Here is a 17,365-nt window from a genome sequence, read left to right as displayed (position 1 = left end):
CGTTTTTTTTCAACACTCTTGTAATTTCCACATTCTTGAAAAAATCTCCACAATGGTGCATCTGGGAGCAAAAAAGTCACAGACCATTGTGTTAAGGGCACAGTTTGCTACAACCTTTGTAGTAAAAGTTTTTCTGTATTCTGCTCCGGATACCGTTTTTTTTCAACACTCTTGTAATTTCCACATTCTTGAAAAAATCTCCACAATGGTGCATCTGGGAGCAAAAAAGTCACAGACCATTGTGTTAAGGGCACAATTTCCTACAACTTTTGTAGTAAAAGTTTTTCTGTATTCTGCACCGGATACCGTTTTTTTTTCAACACTCTTGTAATTTGCACATTTTTAAAAAATTCTCCACATTGATGCATCTGGGAGCAAAAATGTTGGAGACCATTGTGTTAAGGGCACAATTTGCTACAACTTTTGTGGTAAAAGTTTTTCTGTATTTTGCTCCGGATACCGTTTTTTTTCAACACTCTTGTAATTTCCACATTCTTGAAAAAATCTCCACAATGGTGCATCTGGGAGCAAAAAAGTCACAGACCATTGTGTTAATGGAACAATTTGCTACAACTTTTGTAGTAAAAGTTTTTCTGTATTCTGCTCCGGATACCGTTTTTTTTCAACACTCTTGTAATTTCCACATTCTTGAAAAAATCTCCACAATGGTGCATCTGGGAGCAAAAAAGTCACAGATCATTGTGTTAAGGGAACAATTTGCTACAACTTTTGTAGTAAAAGTTTTTCTGTATTCTGCTCCGAATACCGTTTTTTTTCAACACTCTTGTAATTTGCACATTTTTCAAAAATTCTCCACATTGATGCACCTGGGAGCAAAAAAGTCACAGACCATTGTGTTAAGGGAACAATTTGCTACAACTTTTGTAGTAAAAGTTTTTCTGTATTCTGCTCCGGATACCGTTTTTTTTCAACACTCTTGTAATTTCCACGTTCTTGAAAAAATCTCCACAATGGTGCATCTGGGAGCAAAAAAGTCACAGACCATTGTGTTAAGGGAACAATTTGCTACAACTTTTGTAGTAAAAGTTTTTCTGTATTCTGCTCCGGATACCGTTTTTTTTTCAACACTCTTGTAATTTCCACATTCTTGAAAAAATCTCCACAATGGTGCATCTGGGAGCAAAAAAGTCACAGACCATTGTGTTAAGGGAACAATTTGCTACAACTTTTGTAGTAAAAGTTTTTCTGTATACTGCTCCGGATACCGTTTTTTTTCAACACTCTTGTAATTTCCACATTCTTGAAAAAATCTCCACAATGGTGCATCTGGGAGCAAAAAAGTCAGAGACCATTGTGTTAAGGGAACAATTTGCTACAACTTTTGTAGTAAAAGTTTTTCTGTATTCTGCTCCGAATACCGTTTTTTTTCAACACTCTTGTAATTTCCACATTCTTGAAAAAATCTCCATATTGATGCACCTGGGAGCAAAAAAGTCACAGACCATTGTGTTAAGGGCACAATTTACTACAACTTTTGTGGTAAAAGTTTTTCTGTATTCTGCTCCGGATACCGTTTTTTTTCAACACTCTCGTAATTTCCACATTCTTGAAAAAATCTCCATATTGATGCACCTGGGAGCAAAAAAGTCACAGACCATTGTGTTAAGGGCACAATTTACTACAACTTTTGTGGTAAAAGTTTTTCTGTATTCTGCTCCGAATACCGTTTTTTTTCAACACTCTTGTAATTTCCACATTCTTGAAAAAATCTCTATATTGATGCACCTGGGAGCAAAAAAGTCACAGACCATTGTGTTAAGGGCACAATTTGCTACAACTTTTGTAGTAAAAGTTTTTCTGTATTCTGCTCCGGATACCGTCTTTTTTCAACACTCTTGTAATTTGCACATTTTTCAAAAATTCTCCACATTGATGCATCTGGGAGCAAAAATGTTGGAGACCATTGTGTTAAGGGCACAATTTGCTACAACTTTTGTGGTAAAAGTTTTTCTGTATTCTGCTCCGGATACCGTTTTTTTTCAACACTCTTGTAATTTGCACATTTTTCAAAAATTCTCCACATTGATGCATCTGGGAGCAAAAATGTTGGAGACCATTGTGTTAAGGGCACAATTTGCTACAACTTTTGTGGTAAAAGTTTTTCTGTATTCTGCTCCGGATACCGTTTTTTTTCAACACTCTTGTAATTTCCACATTCTTGAAAAAATTTCCACAATGGTGCATCTGGGAGCAAAAAAGTCACAGACCATTGTGTTAAGGGAACAATTTGCTACAACTTTTGTAGTAAAAGTTTTTCTGTATTCTGCTCCGGATACCGTTTTTTTTTCAACACTCTTGTAATTTCCACATTCTTGAAAAAATCTCCACAATGGTGCATCTGGGAGCAAAAAAGTCACAGACCATTGTGTTAAGGGAACAATTTGCTACAACTTTTGTAGTAAAAGTTTTTCTGTATTCTGCTCCGGATACCGTTTTTTTTCAACACTCCTGTAATTTCCACATTCTTGAAAAAATCTCCACAATGGTGCATCTGGGAGCAAAAAAGTCACAGACCATTGTGTTAAGGGAACAATTTGCTACAACTTTTGTAGTAAAAGTTTTTCTGTATTCTGCTCCGGATACCGTTTTTTTTTCAACACTCTTGTAATTTCCACATTCTTGAAAAAATCTCCACAATGGTGCATCTGGGAGCAAAAAAGTCACAGACCATTGTGTTAAGGGAACAATTTGCTACAACTTTTGTAGTAAAAGTTTTTCTGTATTCTGCTCCGGATACCGTTTTTTTTTCAACACTCTTGTAATTTCCACATTCTTGAAAAAATCTCCATATTGATGCACCTGGGAGCAAAAAAGTCACAGACCATTGTGTTAAGGGCACAATTTACTACAACTTTTGTGGTAAAAGTTTTTCTGTATTCTGCTCCGGATACCGTTTTTTCTCAACACTCTCGTAATTTCCACATTCTTGAAAAAATCTCCATATTGATGCACCTGGGAGCAAAAAAGTCACAGACCATTGTGTTAAGGGCACAATTTACTACAACTTTTGTGGTAAAAGTTTTTCTGTATTCTGCTCCGAATACCGTTTTTTTTCAACACTCTTGTAATTTCCACATTCTTGAAAAAATCTCTATATTGATGCACCTGGGAGCAAAAAAGTCACAGACCATTGTGTTAAGGGCACAATTTGCTACAACTTTTGTAGTAAAAGTTTTTCTGTATTCTGCTCCGGATACCGTTTTTTTTCAACACTCTTGTAATTTGCACATTTTTCAAAAATTCTCCACATTGATGCATCTGGGAGCAAAAATGTTGGAGACCATTGTGTTAAGGGCACAATTTGCTACAACTTTTGTGGTAAAAGTTTTTCTGTATTCTGCTCCGGATACCGTTTTTTTTCAACACTCTTGTAATTTGCACATTTTTCAAAAATTCTCCACATTGATGCATCTGGGAGCAAAAATGTTGGAGACCATTGTGTTAAGGGCACAATTTGCTACAACTTTTGTGGTAAAAGTTTTTCTGTATTCTGCTCCGGATACCGTTTTTTTTCAACACTCTTGTAATTTGCACATTTTTCAAAAATTCTCCACATTGATGCATCTGGGAGCAAAAATGTTGGAGACCATTGTGTTAAGGGCACAATTTGCTACAACTTTTGTGGTAAAAGTTTTTCTGTATTCTGCTCCGGATACCGTTTTTTTTCAACACTCTTGTAATTTCCACATTCTTGAAAAAATTTCCACAATGGTGCATCTGGGAGCAAAAAAGTCACAGACCATTGTGTTAAGGGAACAATTTGCTACAACTTTTGTAGTAAAAGTTTTTCTGTATTCTGCTCCGGATACCGTTTTTTTTTCAACACTCTTGTAATTTCCACATTCTTGAAAAAATCTCCACAATGGTGCATCTGGGAGCAAAAAAGTCACAGACCATTGTGTTAAGGGAACAATTTGCTACAACTTTTGTAGTAAAAGTTTTTCTGTATTCTGCTCCGGATACCGTTTTTTTTCAACACTCCTGTAATTTCCACATTCTTGAAAAAATCTCCACAATGGTGCATCTGGGAGCAAAAAAGTCACAGACCATTGTGTTAAGGGAACAATTTGCTACAACTTTTGTAGTAAAAGTTTTTCTGTATTCTGCTCCGGATACCGTTTTTTTTTCAACACTCTTGTAATTTCCACATTCTTGAAAAAATCTCCACAATGGTGCATCTGGGAGCAAAAAAGTCACAGACCATTGTGTTAAGGGAACAATTTGCTACAACTTTTGTAGTAAAAGTTTTTCTGTATTCTGCTCCGGATACCGTTTTTTTTTCAACACTCTTGTAATTTCCACATTCTTGAAAAAATCTTCACAATGGTGCATCTGGGAGCAAAAAAGTCACAGACCATTGTGTTAAGGGAACAATTTGCTACAACTTTTGTAGTAAAAGTTTTTCTGTATTCTGCTCCGGATACCGTTTTTTTTCAACACTCTCGTAATTTCCACATTCTTGAAAAAATCTCCATATTGATGCACCTGGGAGCAAAAAAGTCACAGACCATTGTGTTAAGGGCACAATTTACTACAACTTTTGTGGTAAAAGTTTTTCTGTATTCTGCTCCGAATACCGTTTTTTTTCAACACTCTTGTAATTTCCACATTCTTGAAAAAATCTCTATATTGATGCACCTGGGAGCAAAAAAGTCACAGACCATTGTGTTAACGGCACAATTTGCTACAACTTTTGTAGTAAAAGTTTTTCTGTATTCTGCTCCGGATACCGTTTTTTTTTCAACACTCTTGTAATTTGCACATTTTTCAAAAATTCTCCACATTGATGCATCTGGGAGCAAAAATGTTGGAGACCATTGTGTTAAGGGCACAATTTGCTACAACTTTTGTGGTAAAAGTTTTTCTGTATTCTGCTCCGGATACCGTTTTTTTTCAACACTCTTGTAATTTCCACATTCTTGAAAAAATCTCCACAATGGTGCATCTGGGAGCAAAAAAGTCACAGACCATTGTGTTAAGGGAACAATTTGCTACAACTTTTGTAGTAAAAGTTTTTCTGTATTCTGCTCCGGATACCGTTTTTTTTTCAACACTCTTGTAATTTCCACATTCTTGAAAAAATCTCCACAATGGTGCATCTGGGAGCAAAAAAGTCACAGACCATTGTGTTAAGGGAACAATTTGCTACAACTTTTGTAGTAAAAGTTTTTCTGTATTCTGCTCCGGATACCGTTTTTTTTCAACACTCCTGTAATTTCCACATTCTTGAAAAAATCTCCACAATGGTGCATCTGGGAGCAAAAAAGTCACAGACCATTGTGTTAAGGGAACAATTTGCTACAACTTTTGTAGTAAAAGTTTTTCTGTATTCTGCTCCGGATACCGTTTTTTTTTCAACACTCTTGTAATTTCCACATTCTTGAAAAAATCTCCACAATGGTGCATCTGGGAGCAAAAAAGTCACAGACGATTGTGTTAAGGGAACAATTTGCTACAACTTTTGTAGTAAAAGTTTTTCTGTATTCTGCTCCGGATACCGTTTTTTTTTCAACACTCTTGTAATTTCCACATTCTTGAAAAAATCTCCACAATGGTGCATCTGGGAGCAAAAAAGTCACAGACCATTGTGTTAAGGGAACAATTTGCTACAACTTTTGTAGTAAAAGTTTTTCTGTATTCTGCTCCGGATACCGTTTTTTTTCAACACTCTTGTAATTTCCACATTCTTGAAAAAATCTCCATATTGATGCACCTGGGAGCAAAAAAGTCACAGACCATTGTGTTAAGGGCACAATTTACTACAACTTTTGTGGTAAAAGTTTTTCTGTATTCTGCTCCGAATACCGTTTTTTTTCAACACTCTTGTAATTTCCACATTCTTGAAAAAATCTCTATATTGATGCACCTGGGAGCAAAAAAGTCACAGACCATTGTGTTAAGGGCACAATTTGCTACAACTTTTGTAGTAAAAGTTTTTCTGTATTCTGCTCCGGATACCGTTTTTTTTCAACACTCTTGTAATTTGCACATTTTTCAAAAATTCTCCACAATGGTGCATCTGGGAGCAAAAAAGTCACAGACCATTGTGTTAAGGGAACAATTTGCTACAACTTTTGTAGTAAAAGTTTTTCTGTATTCTGCTCCGGATACCGTTTTTTTTTCAACACTCTTGTAATTTCCACATTCTTGAAAAAATCTCGACAATGGTGCATCTGGGAGCAAAAAAGTCACAGACCATTGTGTTAAGGGAACAATTTGCTACAACTTTTGTAGTAAAAGTTTTTCTGTATTCTGCTCCGGATACCGTTTTTTTTCAACACTCTTGTAATTTCCACATTCTTGAAAAAATCTCCACAATGGTGCATCTGGGAGCAAAAAAGTCACAGACCATTGTGTTAAGGGAACAATTTGCTACAACTTTTGTAGTAAAAGTTTTTCTGTATTCTGCTCCGGATACCGTTTTTTTTCAACACTCTTGTAATTTCCACATTCTTGAAAAAATCTCCACAATGGTGCATCTGGGAGCAAAAAAGTTACAGACCATTGTGTTAAGGGCACAATTTACTACAACTTTTGTAGTAAAAGTTTTTCTGTATTCTGCTCCGAATACCGTTTTTTTTCAACACTCTTGTAATTTCCACATTCTTGAAAAAATCTCCATATTGATGCACCTGGGAGCAAAAAAGTCACAGACCATTGTGTTAAGGGCACAATTTACTACAACTTTTGTAGTAAAAGTTTTTCTGTATTCTGCTCCGAATACCGTTTTTTTTCAACACTCTTGTAATTTCCACATTCTTGAAAAAATCTCTATATTGATGCACCTGGGAGCAAAAAAGTCACAGACCATTGTGTTAACGGCACAATTTGCTACAACTTTTGTAGTAAAAGTTTTTCTGTATTCTGCTCCGGATACCGTTTTTTTTTAACACTCTTGTAATTTGCACATTTTTCAAAAATTCTCCACATTGATGCATCTGGGAGCAAAAATGTTGGAGACCATTGTGTTAAGGGCACAATTTGCTACAACTTTTGTGGTAAAAGTTTTTCTGTATTCTGCTCCGAATACCGTTTTTTTTCAACACTCTTGTAATTTCCACATTCTTGAAAAAATCTCCATATTGATGCACCTGGGAGCAAAAAAGTCACAGACCATTGTGTTAAGGGCACAATTTACTACAACTTTTTTTGTAAAAGTTTTTCTGTATTCTGCTCCGAATACCGTTTTTTTTCAACACTCTTGTAATTTCCACATTCTTGAAAAAATCTCTATATTGATGCACCTGGGAGCAAAAAAGTCACAGACCATTGTGTTAAGGGCACAATTTGCTACAACTTTTGTAGTAAAAGTTTTTCTGTATTCTGCTCCGGATACCGTTTTTTTTTCAACACTCTTGAAATTTCCACATTCTTGAAAAAATCTCTATATTGATGCACCTGGGAGCAAAAAAGTCACAGACCATTGTGTTAACGGCACAATTTGCTACAACTTTTGTAGTAAAAGTTTTTCTGTATTCTGCTCCGGATACCGTTTTTTTTCAACACTCTTGTAATTTGCACATTTTTCAAAAATTCTCCACATTGATGCATCTGGGAGCAAAAATGTTGGAGACCATTGTGTTAAGGGCACAATTTGCTACAACTTTTGTGGTAAAAGTTTTTCTGTATTCTGCTCCGGATACCGTTTTTTTTCAACACTCTTGTAATTTCCACATTCTTGAAAAAATCTCCACAATGGTGCATCTGGGAGCAAAAAAGTCACAGACCATTGTGTTAAGGGAACAATTTGCTACAACTTTTGTAGTAAAAGTTTTTCTGTATTCTGCTCCGGATACCGTTTTTTTTTCAACACTCTTGTAATTTGCACATTTTTCAAAAATTCTCCACATTGATGCATCTGGGAGCAAAAATGTTGGAGACCATTGTGTTAAGGGCACAATTTGCTACAACTTTTGTGGTAAAAGTTTTTCTGTATTCTGCTCCGAATACCGTTTTTTTTCAACACTCTTGTAATTTCCACATTCTTGAAAAAATCTCCATATTGATGCACCTGGGAGCAAAAAAGTCACAGACCATTGTGTTAAGGGCACAATTTACTACAACTTTTTTTGTAAAAGTTTTTCTGTATTCTGCTCCGAATACCGTTTTTTTTCAACACTCTTGTAATTTCCACATTCTTGAAAAAATCTCTATATTGATGCACCTGGGAGCAAAAAAGTCACAGACCATTGTGTTAAGGGCACAATTTGCTACAACTTTTGTAGTAAAAGTTTTTCTGTATTCTGCTCCGGATACCGTTTTTTTTTCAACACTCTTGAAATTTCCACATTCTTGAAAAAATCTCTATATTGATGCACCTGGGAGCAAAAAAGTCACAGACCATTGTGTTAACGGCACAATTTGCTACAACTTTTGTAGTAAAAGTTTTTCTGTATTCTGCTCCGGATACCGTTTTTTTTCAACACTCTTGTAATTTGCACATTTTTCAAAAATTCTCCACATTGATGCATCTGGGAGCAAAAATGTTGGAGACCATTGTGTTAAGGGCACAATTTGCTACAACTTTTGTGGTAAAAGTTTTTCTGTATTCTGCTCCGGATACCGTTTTTTTTCAACACTCTTGTAATTTCCACATTCTTGAAAAAATCTCCACAATGGTGCATCTGGGAGCAAAAAAGTCACAGACCATTGTGTTAAGGGAACAATTTGCTACAACTTTTGTAGTAAAAGTTTTTCTGTATTCTGCTCCGGATACCGTTTTTTTTTCAACACTCTTGTAATTTCCACATTCTTGAAAAAATCTCCACAATGGTGCATCTGGGAGCAAAAAAGTCACAGACCATTGTGTTAAGGGAACAATTTGCTACAACTTTTGTAGTAAAAGTTTTTCTGTATTCTGCTCCGGATACCGTTTTTTTTCAACACTCCTGTAATTTCCACATTCTTGAAAAAATCTCCACAATGGTGCATCTGGGAGCAAAAAAGTCACAGACCATTGTGTTAAGGGAACAATTTGCTACAACTTTTGTAGTAAAAGTTTTTCTGTATTCTGCTCCGGATACCGTTTTTTTTCAACACTCTTGTAATTTCCACATTCTTGAAAAAATCTCCACAATGGTGCATCTGGGAGCAAAAAAGTTACAGACCATTGTGTTAAGGGCACAATTTACTACAACTTTTGTAGTAAAAGTTTTTCTGTATTCTGCTCCGAATACCGTTTTTTTTCAACACTCTTGTAATTTCCACATTCTTGAAAAAATCTCCATATTGATGCACCTGGGAGCAAAAAAGTCACAGACCATTGTGTTAAGGGCACAATTTACTACAACTTTTGTAGTAAAAGTTTTTCTGTATTCTGCTCCGAATACCGTTTTTTTTCAACACTCTTGTAATTTCCACATTCTTGAAAAAATCTCTATATTGATGCACCTGGGAGCAAAAAAGTCACAGACCATTGTGTTAACGGCACAATTTGCTACAACTTTTGTAGTAAAAGTTTTTCTGTATTCTGCTCCGGATACCGTTTTTTTTTAACACTCTTGTAATTTGCACATTTTTCAAAAATTCTCCACATTGATGCATCTGGGAGCAAAAATGTTGGAGACCATTGTGTTAAGGGCACAATTTGCTACAACTTTTGTGGTAAAAGTTTTTCTGTATTCTGCTCCGAATACCGTTTTTTTTCAACACTCTTGTAATTTCCACATTCTTGAAAAAATCTCCATATTGATGCACCTGGGAGCAAAAAAGTCACAGACCATTGTGTTAAGGGCACAATTTACTACAACTTTTTTTGTAAAAGTTTTTCTGTATTCTGCTCCGAATACCGTTTTTTTTCAACACTCTTGTAATTTCCACATTCTTGAAAAAATCTCTATATTGATGCACCTGGGAGCAAAAAAGTCACAGACCATTGTGTTAAGGGCACAATTTGCTACAACTTTTGTAGTAAAAGTTTTTCTGTATTCTGCTCCGGATACCGTTTTTTTTTCAACACTCTTGAAATTTCCACATTCTTGAAAAAATCTCTATATTGATGCACCTGGGAGCAAAAAAGTCACAGACCATTGTGTTAACGGCACAATTTGCTACAACTTTTGTAGTAAAAGTTTTTCTGTATTCTGCTCCGGATACCGTTTTTTTTCAACACTCTTGTAATTTGCACATTTTTCAAAAATTCTCCACATTGATGCATCTGGGAGCAAAAATGTTGGAGACCATTGTGTTAAGGGCACAATTTGCTACAACTTTTGTGGTAAAAGTTTTTCTGTATTCTGCTCCGGATACCGTTTTTTTTCAACACTCTTGTAATTTCCACATTCTTGAAAAAATCTCCACAATGGTGCATCTGGGAGCAAAAAAGTCACAGACCATTGTGTTAAGGGAACAATTTGCTACAACTTTTGTAGTAAAAGTTTTTCTGTATTCTGCTCCGGATACCGTTTTTTTTTCAACACTCTTGTAATTTCCACATTCTTGAAAAAATCTCCACAATGGTGCATCTGGGAGCAAAAAAGTCACAGACCATTGTGTTAAGGGAACAATTTGCTACAACTTTTGTAGTAAAAGTTTTTCTGTATTCTGCTCCGGATACCGTTTTTTTTCAACACTCCTGTAATTTCCACATTCTTGAAAAAATCTCCACAATGGTGCATCTGGGAGCAAAAAAGTCACAGACCATTGTGTTAAGGGAACAATTTGCTACAACTTTTGTAGTAAAAGTTTTTCTGTATTCTGCTCCGAATACCGTTTTTTTTCAACACTCTTGTAATTTCCACATTCTTGAAAAAATCTCTATATTGATGCACCTGGGAGCAAAAAAGTCACAGACCATTGTGTTAAGGGCACAATTTGCTACAACTTTTGTAGTAAAAGTTTTTCTGTATTCTGCTCCGGATACCGTTTTTTTTCAACACTCTTGTAATTTCCACATTCTTGAAAAAATCTCCACAATGGTGCATCTGGGAGCAAAAAAGTCACAGACCATTGTGTTAAGGGAACAATTTGCTACAACTTTTGTAGTAAAAGTTTTTCTGTATTCTGCTCCGGATACCGTTTTTTTTCAACACTCTTGTAATTTCCACATTCTTGAAAAAATCTCCACAATGGTGCATCTGGGAGCAAAAAAGTTACAGACCATTGTGTTAAGGGCACAATTTACTACAACTTTTGTAGTAAAAGTTTTTCTGTATTCTGCTCCGAATACCGTTTTTTTTCAACACTCTTGTAATTTCCACATTCTTGAAAAAATCTCCATATTGATGCACCTGGGAGCAAAAAAGTCACAGACCATTGTGTTAAGGGCACAATTTACTACAACTTTTGTAGTAAAAGTTTTTCTGTATTCTGCTCCGAATACCGTTTTTTTTCAACACTCTTGTAATTTCCACATTCTTGAAAAAATCTCTATATTGATGCACCTGGGAGCAAAAAAGTCACAGACCATTGTGTTAACGGCACAATTTGCTACAACTTTTGTAGTAAAAGTTTTTCTGTATTCTGCTCCGGATACCGTTTTTTTTTAACACTCTTGTAATTTGCACATTTTTCAAAAATTCTCCACATTGATGCATCTGGGAGCAAAAATGTTGGAGACCATTGTGTTAAGGGCACAATTTGCTACAACTTTTGTGGTAAAAGTTTTTCTGTATTCTGCTCCGAATACCGTTTTTTTTCAACACTCTTGTAATTTCCACATTCTTGAAAAAATCTCCATATTGATGCACCTGGGAGCAAAAAAGTCACAGACCATTGTGTTAAGGGCACAATTTACTACAACTTTTTTTGTAAAAGTTTTTCTGTATTCTGCTCCGAATACCGTTTTTTTTCAACACTCTTGTAATTTCCACATTCTTGAAAAAATCTCTATATTGATGCACCTGGGAGCAAAAAAGTCACAGACCATTGTGTTAAGGGCACAATTTGCTACAACTTTTGTAGTAAAAGTTTTTCTGTATTCTGCTCCGGATACCGTTTTTTTTTCAACACTCTTGAAATTTCCACATTCTTGAAAAAATCTCTATATTGATGCACCTGGGAGCAAAAAAGTCACAGACCATTGTGTTAACGGCACAATTTGCTACAACTTTTGTAGTAAAAGTTTTTCTGTATTCTGCTCCGGATACCGTTTTTTTTCAACACTCTTGTAATTTGCACATTTTTCAAAAATTCTCCACATTGATGCATCTGGGAGCAAAAATGTTGGAGACCATTGTGTTAAGGGCACAATTTGCTACAACTTTTGTGGTAAAAGTTTTTCTGTATTCTGCTCCGGATACCGTTTTTTTTCAACACTCTTGTAATTTCCACATTCTTGAAAAAATCTCCACAATGGTGCATCTGGGAGCAAAAAAGTCACAGACCATTGTGTTAAGGGAACAATTTGCTACAACTTTTGTAGTAAAAGTTTTTCTGTATTCTGCTCCGGATACCGTTTTTTTTTCAACACTCTTGTAATTTCCACATTCTTGAAAAAATCTCCACAATGGTGCATCTGGGAGCAAAAAAGTCACAGACCATTGTGTTAAGGGAACAATTTGCTACAACTTTTGTAGTAAAAGTTTTTCTGTATTCTGCTCCGGATACCGTTTTTTTTCAACACTCCTGTAATTTCCACATTCTTGAAAAAATCTCCACAATGGTGCATCTGGGAGCAAAAAAGTCACAGACCATTGTGTTAAGGGAACAATTTGCTACAACTTTTGTAGTAAAAGTTTTTCTGTATTCTGCTCCGAATACCGTTTTTTTTCAACACTCTTGTAATTTCCACATTCTTGAAAAAATCTCTATATTGATGCACCTGGGAGCAAAAAAGTCACAGACCATTGTGTTAAGGGCACAATTTGCTACAACTTTTGTAGTAAAAGTTTTTCTGTATTCTGCTCCGGATACCGTTTTTTTTCAACACTCTTGTAATTTCCACATTCTTGAAAAAATCTCCACAATGGTGCATCTGGGAGCAAAAAAGTTACAGACCATTGTGTTAAGGGCACAATTTACTACAACTTTTGTAGTAAAAGTTTTTCTGTATTCTGCTCCGAATACCGTTTTTTTTCAACACTCTTGTAATTTCCACATTCTTGAAAAAATCTCCATATTGATGCACCTGGGAGCAAAAAAGTCACAGACCATTGTGTTAAGGGCACAATTTACTACAACTTTTGTAGTAAAAGTTTTTCTGTATTCTGCTCCGAATACCGTTTTTTTTCAACACTCTTGTAATTTCCACATTCTTGAAAAAATCTCTATATTGATGCACCTGGGAGCAAAAAAGTCACAGACCATTGTGTTAACGGCACAATTTGCTACAACTTTTGTAGTAAAAGTTTTTCTGTATTCTGCTCCGGATACCGTTTTTTTTCAACACTCTTGTAATTTGCACATTTTTCAAAAATTCTCCACATTGATGCATCTGGGAGCAAAAATGTTGGAGACCATTGTGTTAAGGGCACAATTTGCTACAACTTTTGTGGTAAAAGTTTTTCTGTATTCTGCTCCGAATACCGTTTTTTTTCAACACTCTTGTAATTTCCACATTCTTGAAAAAATCTCCATATTGATGCACCTGGGAGCAAAAAAGTCACAGACCATTGTGTTAAGGGCACAATTTACTACAACTTTTTTTGTAAAAGTTTTTCTGTATTCTGCTCCGAATACCGTTTTTTTTCAACACTCTTGTAATTTCCCCATTCTTGAAAAAATCTCTTTATTGATGCACCTGGGAGCAAAAAAGTCACAGACCATTGTGTTAAGGGCACAATTTGCTACAACTTTTGTAGTAAAAGTTTTTCTGTATTCTGCTCCGGATACCGTTTTTTTTTCAACACTCTTGTAATTTCCACATTCTTGAAAAAATCTCTATATTGATGCACCTGGGAGCAAAAAAGTCACAGACCATTGTGTTAACGGCACAATTTGCTACAACTTTTGTAGTAAAAGTTTTTCTGTATTCTGCTCCGGATACCGTTTTTTTTCAACACTCTTGTAATTTGCACATTTTTCAAAAATTCTCCACATTGATGCATCTGGGAGCAAAAATGTTGGAGACCATTGTGTTAAGGGCACAATTTGCTACAACTTTTGTGGTAAAAGTTTTTCTGTATTCTGCTCCGGATACCGTTTTTTTTCAACACTCTTGTAATTTCCACATTCTTGAAAAAATCTCCACAATGGTGCATCTGGGAGCAAAAAAGTCACAGACCATTGTGTTAAGGGAACAATTTGCTACAACTTTTGTAGTAAAAGTTTTTCTGTATTCTGCTCCGGATACCGTTTTTTTTTCAACACTCTTGTAATTTCCACATTCTTGAAAAAATCTCCACAATGGTGCATCTGGGAGCAAAAAAGTCACAGACCATTGTGTTAAGGGAACAATTTGCTACAACTTTTGTAGTAAAAGTTTTTCTGTATTCTGCTCCGGATACCGTTTTTTTTCAACACTCCTGTAATTTCCACATTCTTGAAAAAATCTCCACAATGGTGCATCTGGGAGCAAAAAAGTCACAGACCATTGTGTTAAGGGAACAATTTGCTACAACTTTTGTAGTAAAAGTTTTTCTGTATTCTGCTCCGAATACCGTTTTTTTTCAACACTCTTGTAATTTCCACATTCTTGAAAAAATCTCTATATTGATGCACCTGGGAGCAAAAAAGTCACAGACCATTGTGTTAAGGGCACAATTTGCTACAACTTTTGTAGTAAAAGTTTTTCTGTATTCTGCTCCGGATACCGTTTTTTTTCAACACTCTTGTAATTTCCACATTCTTGAAAAAATCTCCACAATGGTGCATCTGGGAGCAAAAAAGTTACAGACCATTGTGTTAAGGGCACAATTTACTACAACTTTTGTAGTAAAAGTTTTTCTGTATTCTGCTCCGAATACCGTTTTTTTTCAACACTCTTGTAATTTCCACATTCTTGAAAAAATCTCCATATTGATGCACCTGGGAGCAAAAAAGTCACAGACCATTGTGTTAAGGGCACAATTTACTACAACTTTTGTAGTAAAAGTTTTTCTGTATTCTGCTCCGAATACCGTTTTTTTTCAACACTCTTGTAATTTCCACATTCTTGAAAAAATCTCTATATTGATGCACCTGGGAGCAAAAAAGTCACAGACCATTGTGTTAACGGCACAATTTGCTACAACTTTTGTAGTAAAAGTTTTTCTGTATTCTGCTCCGGATACCGTTTTTTTTCAACACTCTTGTAATTTGCACATTTTTCAAAAATTCTCCACATTGATGCATCTGGGAGCAAAAATGTTGGAGACCATTGTGTTAAGGGCACAATTTGCTACAACTTTTGTGGTAAAAGTTTTTCTGTATTCTGCTCCGAATACCGTTTTTTTTCAACACTCTTGTAATTTCCACATTCTTGAAAAAATCTCCATATTGATGCACCTGGGAGCAAAAAAGTCACAGACCATTGTGTTAAGGGCACAATTTACTACAACTTTTTTTGTAAAAGTTTTTCTGTATTCTGCTCCGAATACCGTTTTTTTTCAACACTCTTGTAATTTCCCCATTCTTGAAAAAATCTCTATATTGATGCACCTGGGAGCAAAAAAGTCACAGACCATTGTGTTAAGGGCACAATTTGCTACAACTTTTGTAGTAAAAGTTTTTCTGTATTCTGCTCCGGATACCGTTTTTTTTTCAACACTCTTGTAATTTCCACATTCTTGAAAAAATCTCTATATTGATGCACCTGGGAGCAAAAAAGTCACAGACCATTGTGTTAACGGCACAATTTGCTACAACTTTTGTAGTAAAAGTTTTTCTGTATTCTGCTCCGGATACCGTTTTTTTTCAACACTCTTGTAATTTGCACATTTTTCAAAAATTCTCCACATTGATGCATCTGGGAGCAAAAATGTTGGAGACCATTGTGTTAAGGGCACAATTTGCTACAACTTTTGTGGTAAAAGTTTTTCTGTATTCTGCTCCGGATACCGTTTTTTTTCAACACTCTTGTAATTTCCACATTCTTGAAAAAATCTCCACAATGGTGCATCTGGGAGCAAAAAAGTCACAGACCATTGTGTTAAGGGAACAATTTGCTACAACTTTTGTAGTAAAAGTTTTTCTGTATTCTGCTCCGGATACCGTTTTTTTTTCAACACTCTTGTAATTTCCACATTCTTGAAAAAATCTCCACAATGGTGCATCTGGGAGCAAAAAAGTCACAGACCATTGTGTTAAGGGAACAATTTGCTACAACTTTTGTAGTAAAAGTTTTTCTGTATTCTGCTCCGGATACCGTTTTTTTTCAACACTCCTGTAATTTCCACATTCTTGAAAAAATCTCCACAATGGTGCATCTGGGAGCAAAAAAGTCACAGACCATTGTGTTAAGGGAACAATTTGCTACAACTTTTGTAGTAAAAGTTTTTCTGTATTCTGCTCCGAATACCGTTTTTTTTCAACACTCTTGTAATTTCCACATTCTTGAAAAAATCTCCACAATGGTGCATCTGGGAGCAAAAAAGTTACAGACCATTGTGTTAAGGGCACAATTTACTACAACTTTTGTAGTAAAAGTTTTTCTGTATTCTGCTCCGAATACCGTTTTTTTTTCAACACTCTTGTAATTTCCACATTCTTGAAAAAATCTCCATATTGATGCACCTGGGAGCAAAAAAGTCACAGACCATTGTGTTAAGGGCACAATTTACTACAACTTTTGTAGTAAAAGTTTTTCTGTATTCTGCTCCGAATACCGTTTTTTTTCAACACTCTTGTAATTTCCACATTCTTGAAAAAATCTCTATATTGATGCACCTGGGAGCAAAAAAGTCACAGACCATTGTGTTAACGGCACAATTTGCTACAACTTTTGTAGTAAAAGTTTTTCTGTATTCTGCTCCGGATACCGTTTTTTTTCAACACTCTTGTAATTTGCACATTTTTCAAAAATTCTCCACATTGATGCATCTGGGAGCAAAAATGTTGGAGACCATTGTGTTAAGGGCACAATTTGCTACAACTTTTGTGGTAAAAGTTTTTCTGTATTCTGCTCCGGATACCGTTTTTTTTCAACACTCTTGTAATTTCCACATTCTTGAAAAAATCTCCACAATGGTGCATCTGGGAGCAAAAAAGTCACAGACCATTGTGTTAAGGGAACAATTTGCTACAACTTTTGTAGTAAAAGTTTTTCTGTATTCTGCTCCGGATACCGTTTTTTTTTCAACACTCTTGTAATTTCCACATTCTTGAAAAAATCTCCACAATTGTGCATCTGGGAGCAAAAAAGTCACAGACCATTGTGTTAAGGGAACAATTTGCTACAACTTTTGTAGTAAAAGTTTTTCTGTATTCTGCTCCGGATACCGTTTTTTTTCAACACTCCTGTAATTTCCACATTCTTGAAAAAATCTCC

Source organism: Onthophagus taurus, chromosome 10 (assembly GCF_036711975.1).
Source record: "Onthophagus taurus isolate NC chromosome 10, IU_Otau_3.0, whole genome shotgun sequence".
Lineage (NCBI taxonomy): Eukaryota > Metazoa > Arthropoda > Insecta > Coleoptera > Scarabaeidae > Onthophagus > Onthophagus taurus.
Note: the sequence above shows the minus strand (reverse complement) of the source record.